This window comes from Penaeus chinensis, chromosome 13 (genome assembly GCF_019202785.1).
Source record: "Penaeus chinensis breed Huanghai No. 1 chromosome 13, ASM1920278v2, whole genome shotgun sequence".
NCBI lineage: Eukaryota > Metazoa > Arthropoda > Malacostraca > Decapoda > Penaeidae > Penaeus > Penaeus chinensis.
Genome location: NC_061831.1, coordinates 28,343,506 through 28,351,005, shown reverse-complemented (window position 1 = coordinate 28,351,005; position 7,500 = coordinate 28,343,506). Strand labels below are relative to the sequence as shown.

At 43.7% G+C, this 7,500-nt stretch overlaps 1 protein-coding gene across 1 annotated transcript in view; it reads left to right on the top strand.

Annotated features, from left to right (window-relative positions):
- The window catches only part of LOC125031649, a 29,238-nt gene that overhangs the window by 3,960 nt on the left and 17,778 nt on the right, over positions 1–7,500 (top strand). The gene's annotated exons all lie outside the window — the stretch shown is intronic.

Below are 7,500 nucleotides of genomic sequence, written 5' to 3'. Positions count from 1 at the left end.
ATTTAAAAAAATTATAGATCTCGATCGATAGATAAACGGAGAAGGGTGAAGGAAGAGGTTAGAGAAAGAAAAGCAACACACACAGGAGGTGAAAAAGACGTTGGCGTTTGCCGTCCTCCTCCACCCACCTCTCCTTCCTTCCTCTGTCCCCGTTCTCTCCCTTTTGTTATCTCGTTTTCTTTCCTCTTTCTGGGCAGCCCACGACCTCCCCCCCCTCCCCCTGTCCCCCCCCCTCCCCCTGCCTCGCGCTCGCAACATTTTATACATTTTAGATCCTGAGGCAAAGTTTACGTCGGGAAATATTATTATATAAAGAATATTTGCAAATCACCAAAGTTTCAACTTGGCCAAAAGTTTTCAATTGCAGAGTGTGTCTTTGTGTTAATGTGTGTGTGTTTATGCGCAAGGGTATTTGTGGCTGTGTGTGTTTTTGATTTGGTGTATGCGTGTATGTATATGTAATTTGTTCGCGTCTGTCTGAGAATGTGTTTGTGTGAATATCATTATTAATGGTATATCACCATTTTCATTGACTTTATTACCTGCATCATCATTACAATTATTATCATTTATTACGACGATCATCGCAATTATCCCCTCGTCATTACTATTCCCATTCCCATTCCCATTCCAAGGGCAATAATATCACAGATAACACAACAACTGCTTATCTGAAACGGCCCCAGCAGAAGAAGCGAAAGAAAAAGCATTATTCTGTAGTTCTTGCAATATCTGCATTGCGGGTCCTAAGATTCTCTGCAGTGCAATCGCAATTTTGTCTTGCTATTTTGACTTATTTTTACTCGCACAGTATCCTTCTTGGGATAACGACCTCAGTATATTTAACAAAACGTACAAGCTGTGGCAAATGGCAATTTCTTATATATCACTTATTTATCCTTTTTTCCCTTCTTGTTTCACTATTTGTCTGCGCAAGCGAACGTTTCTGGGCGTGAACATATATTGGTTAAGGTAGTGAAGCTCTGCGAGATGCCGGTCCCTTGCAAATGGGAGCGAATGTCATACTCTCAAGCGATTTGCTAAACCCTTTGATTCCGGATTATGGAAACAAACATCAGTACTGATAATTGACGGAATGAAATGGATGAACTGATAAAGATTATAAAGAATATGACAATTATTTATATTTGATCACTATTATTGCCATTCTTGTTTTCATTCATATTCATACATATTATTGTTTTAATCTTATCATCTTCATTTTCATCATTAAGAGTATTCTAATTACATTGGCAAACAAAAATATGTATCAGTCATTATTACTGATAATAGTGATATGATGAAGATGATAATGATAATGATGTAACTTACAGTGATAATGATAATGATGATGATAATGATGATAATGATACTACAATGATAGTAATAATCAAAATAATGATAATGATAATAATGACGGATGATAATGATAATGATGAAAATGATAATAATAATAATGATAATAGTAATGATAACAATAATGATAATGATAATAATAATAATAGTAATAAAAATTATAGTTGAAAAAATGATAGATTATAAAATTAATGCTATTAGTGATGAAAATGATGATGAGGATGATAATGGTGATAATGATAACAGTGATCATCATAATAATAATGACAACACAATGATGATGAAAATGATAGCAATAGTTATAACAAAGATGATAACAATAACAATAATAATATTGCTAATAATGATAATAATAGTAATAATGGTAATGATAATGACGATAATAATAAAGATGATAATGATGATAATGATAATGATAATGATACTATTAATGATAATGATGACAATAATAATCATAATGAAAATAATAATGATAATAATAATAATAATAGTAATAGTAAGGAAAATAATAATAAAATAACAATAATGATGATAATAATAATAATAATAATAATAGTAATAATAATGATAATGATAATACTCAATTGAAACAATGATAATAGTGATAATAATGATAATTAGAGTAATAGTGATAATGATAATGTTGATGATAATAAAGATGATAATGATACTCATAATATATTAATAATGATGATGAAGATGATGATGGTAATAATAATGGTAATGATAATAATAATAATTATAATAATGACAATAATAATAATAAGAATAATAATGATAATAATAATAATAATAATAATAATAATAATAATAATAGTAATAACAACGGCAATTAATAATAACAATAATGATAATAATAGTATGAAAATACCAATAATAATAGTGATAATAATGATAATTAGATTAAAAGTGATAATGATCATAATTATGATAATGATCATAATCATGATAATGATAACAGTAATAATTATAATAACAATAATAATAACAATGACAATACTAATGATAATAATAATAGTAATAGTGATAATAATAACAACAACAATAATAATAATAATAATAATAATAATGATAATAGATAAATAAATAATGCTAATGTTAATGATAATAACAATGAAAATAATAATAATAATAATAATAATAATAACAATAATTATAATAATGATGATGATGATGATGATGATGATGATGATGATGATGATGATGATGATGATGATGATGATGATGATGATGATAATAATAATAACAATAATAATAATGATAATAATAATGATAAAAATGATAATGATAATACTATTATGATGATACTTATATGATATTGATGATAATAATGATAATAATGCTAATAAAAATTATAATAATCTTGATAATATAGCAATTGGTATATTGATATCATCAATATCATTATTATCATTATGATTATTATAACTATTGTTGGCATTATCATGACTATCATGTATATCATCATTAAAGTCATCATATTGAGTGAAACTATTGCTGATATATTTTTTTCTTCACAAACACCAGTATTCCTTGTGAAAGAATATTAATTCAGATTGAATGTTTAGAGAACGGTTTCATAGTTTATTTGAACTTTTAAGTACATACGTATGTAATCATATTTGTAAGTTTCGCACAAGCACACGCACTTCCAAATGTTCTGCATAAGATGTGATAAAATAAACACACTTAGAGGCAAAGGAAGAAGAACACTGAAAGACCCGAGACCGGCAATGACTGAGGTTCCCGTCTCCCGCCGGCGGCCCGAAGGAAGCCGGCGGGAGTCAGCGCTAGACACGATTAAAGCCGCTCCTCTGATGTTGCCTCGAACCTTCCGGGCACGGCAAAGGTCGCGGGCTCGCGCCACGCAGCCGGCCGGGGGCCGCCGGGGTAACCATTCCCCGTGCCGCCCCGCTTCTCGGTCGGTTTGTGGCCCTGCCCTTCACACAGGCGACCGCTCCCGTCTAGACGTCCGGAATGGTTTTCGAGTACCGCCCCCCCCTCACTGAGGTGAAACAACCTTTGGATGGTTGCTTCAGAGGGATGAAAGGAACCAGCTGACAAAAAGAACAAAACCCCCCTTCCCTCACTGAGGTGAAACAGCCTTTGGATGGCTGCTTCAGAGGGAAGGGGGAAACACTTTGAAAAGACACAGGTCCTTTCCTTCCTCACTGAAGTGAAACAACCTTTGGGTGGTTGCTTCAGAGGAATGTAAGGAACTGCCTGGCAAGAACGCAAAACCTCCCTTCCCTCACTGAGGTGAAACAGCCTTTGGGTGGCTGTTTTAGAGGGAAGGGTGAACCACTTCGAAAAGACACAGGTCCTTTCCTTCCTCACTGAGGTGAAACAACCTTTGGGTGGTTGCTTCAGGGGAACGAAAGGAAGTGCCTGACAAGAACGCAAAACCTCCCTTCCCTCACTGAGGTGAAACAGCCTTTGGGTGGCTGTTTTAGAGGGAAGGGGGAACTACTTTGAAAAGACACAGGTCCTTTCCTTCCTCACTGAGGTGAAACAACCTTTGGGTGGTTGCTTCAGAGGGATGAAAGGAACTGCCTGGTAAAAGTGCAAGACTCCTCTTCCCTCACTGCGGTGAAGCAACCTTTGGGTGGCTGCCTCAGAGGGCTGAGCAAAAGGGCTCCAAACAATGATGTCTCGTAGGTGGAAGGGCATCCCCTCTGGTCTCTCCCCAGGGGTTTACACCTACCCACGCGTTTGCCGTGCGTGGCAGCCTTGTGCGCTGTGGAGACGGGAGTCCTGGAGGTTGAGCGATGCCGTGAACGAGTACGCCCTGCGGCTAGCAACACGCCTCTTTGGTCTTCTATTCCAGCAAGACAGGCGGCCTGATCCCGGCCCGGTCACGGTCAATCGGCTGGTCTCCCCCGGGAGGCTAGGGTCAAGCAGTCATGCCGCCATTGGCACTCACAATGGTCCGTGAGTGCCGTTACAATGGCTATTGGCTGCGTATATCCTCTCATCACTCCTGTTGCTGTTAGACACTGGTTCTGACACTCAGCTTCCCCTTGTTGGACTCCGTGGTGGGTGGGGGCGTGAGAGGATGAAGCACTTACCAATTCATGGAAAAAAACAATCAAACACCCCCCACAGACTGAACTTACAGTTGACGAACCGCGCAAGGCCCAGACCACGGTAGTCACCATGAAGGCATATGCGCCTTCCGGTGGCAAAAGAAAGCCCCAAGCACAGGATGACACTGTCACCCCTGCTGCTAAGGTGGACAAGACCGAAGCCAATGGGTCTGTCCACCGAATAGTCAAAGATCTTGACTCGCGAGCTGGCCTCTCCAGGCCAGCAGCTAAGCCAGGGAGGCCTCTGAGTTCACAGACGGCCTCCCCGACTGAGAGGGGAGAGCAGGCTGAACCAGCCGCATCAGCTCCTGCCTCCTCAAACAAGCCCGAAAGCCGAAAGGGCGGGCCGAAGCGTCCGAGGCCGGATACCGACTCTGATGAAGAGTCGGGACCCCCTAAACGCTTCACCCAGTTCAAAGTGCCAGCTAAACCCGAAGGCTTCGACAATGCCTACCAATTGGTCAGGGCATTGGAGTTGCAACGGAAAATCCGGTTGTCGATCCGGGTCGCCCGAGATCAGGGCATGATCATAATGCCCAAAGATCAAGCTACCTTAAATTTCCTCCGGGAAACGAAGGAGCTAACTGATGGGAGAAAAGTGAGTCTTTCCCCACTAAGTCCCGAGGAAAAGAGAACCAAGATGGTGCTACTTGGCTTCTCAGTCTCGTACGATGTGGAGCTGATCGCTTCACACCCACAGGTCGTGCAGGCTTCCCGAATGTTGAAGGGGAAGACCCCAACCAGGCAAGTCCTGGTGACCATGAAAGGTGCCCCAACCACTACCCTTGATCTGGGTAACTGGGGCACCTACAACCTTCGAACGTATGTGCCAGAACCACTTCGGTGTTTCAAGTGCCAGAAATACGGTCACCACAAGGCTAACTGTACAGCCAAGCCTGAATGTGGTGTCTGTAGCAAGGCACACAACACAGAGGTATGCCTCAAGGCATACAAAGAGGAAAAGAGGGACACAACAGCCAAATGTCCCAACTGTGCCAAGAAGCATCATGCCTGGAGCCTGACTTGCTCTGTCAGGAAAAAGGCGGCCCTCAGGCGACAAGAGGTTGCTCAAAACCGATCAGACTTTGTTCCTGCCCCACCGGGCACCCATGTCTGGGGAAGGAACAAAAGCGAAAAGGCCCCCCGACCTCCTAAGAGGAAGGAAGCCGCCCCCCAGCCGACACCGGATGTCTCCAACAAAAAGGAGTTTCCGACAATGCCAAAGGTGCAGAAAAAGAAACTAAAGAAAAAAGTTTCTAAGAGCACCACAAAAACCTCCCCAACAGATGATCATCTCCTCTTTGACGAGGACGATATGACTCTCCTGTTAACTGCTGTTGTCACAGCAGTAGCAACAGCCCTGGGGAGGTCGAGTGAGGAGGCCGAGAAGGCAGTTTCGGTCGCCATGACGGCAATGACCCAGACTGTCGCAGCCCTGAAGGGAAGAAAGCTGGCTAGAGAAAAACCAGCCTCACCCTCACCCCAGGACGAGACTCCCCTCCCCACTCCAAACCAGGCCATGCCTTCACAGGCAGAGCCAAAACAGGCTGAATCTGTGCAGCCAGAGCCAGATCACGCTGACCTTGCCCAGGCAAGGCCAGCAAGGCCAGCCAAGAAAAAGCCTGAGAGAAAAGCCGAACCAACCAAAGTCAGAGCTACCAAAGACTCTCCACCCCCCAGTGGACCCAAGGATAGCCTGACAACAGACGAGGAGCCCTCAACCAGCGAGGATGTAACTATCACTGAGTAACATCATGACACACCATCTAAGCATCCTACAGTGGAACATCAATAGCTTCTCTGCAAAGAACGCTTTTCTCCAAGCAGTAGTGCGATCAAGGAACATTGACATTGTCATGCTCCAGGAGACATTAACAGTGGACACTGTTCGCTTCTCAGGGTACCATGCCTTCACACTGCCACGAACACCTGGCAAGAGAGGCTTGATCACCCTTGTGAGAGCAACAATCCCCTGCTCCGCAATAGCCGATGCATCGCACTGTGGAGACGATGTTGAATCCCTTGCCGTCGAGGTTCACCTGGCCGGGGGGCCCCTCAAACTGTATAATGTGTACAGCCGGCCACGCTGTAAAAGCTTAGACATCAGCCAGGTCTGTGCTTCTGCTGCACACGACCGAGTGATCATAGGGGAAGACTTCAATGCACACCACCCCATCCTGGCTCCCTGCCGGGCACCGGATGCGGCCGGCTATCACATAGCCGACGTGCTAGAGACATTCCCTGAGATCGCTCTCCTCAACACCCAAGAGCCAACGCATGTCAGAGGAGGGGTCCTAGACCTCACCCTGGCCACTGCGACTCTGGTGGGGAGGATTGGCTTTTGTGTCGATGAGACCGTCACAAGTGACCATTACGGCACTATAACTACCCTCATGGATGCTGGCCCAGCCGAAATCCTAAGACCAAATCCAAGATGGAAAACAGACAAGGCCAACTGGCAGGCGTTTCAAAACGCCTTGGCCCTCTGTCTGAGATGCAACAATCCCCCACAAAGCGAAAATGTGGAAGTGCTCAAAGCCAGCCTGCTAAACGCCATTAATGAAGCAGCCTCACAGACCATACCCAAAACTCGGCCTGGGTCCAGAAGTCACAAAGACGCCTGGTACTTCAATGACGAGATCAGGGAGGTCAACCACAGGGTGAACATGTGCCGAAAACTATTCCGAAGGCAAAGAACCCCTGACAACCTATCCCTCCTAAGGGAAGCTGTCACGGATGCCAAGGAAACTGCCAACAGAGTCAGGCAGGAAAAGTGGCTGGAATGGTGTGAGTCCTTCGACCACCAAACCACCCTTTCAGAGCTGTGGCAACGGGTCAAGCGAGCTACCAGCCGCTCAGCCCCGAGGTGCACCCATCACGACCCCCAAGCAGAGGCTAACAGACTGGCGCACGAGTTCTCTGCGAGAACGAGCAGCAACAGTCAACAGTCTGCCAGCCGAGCTGAGGGCAAGACAAGAGCGTCTACAGCCAGACAGACACGCTCAGATCAGAGAAAGGGCAGCCGAACCCGATAACTCAGACGTTATCTTTTCTCTGA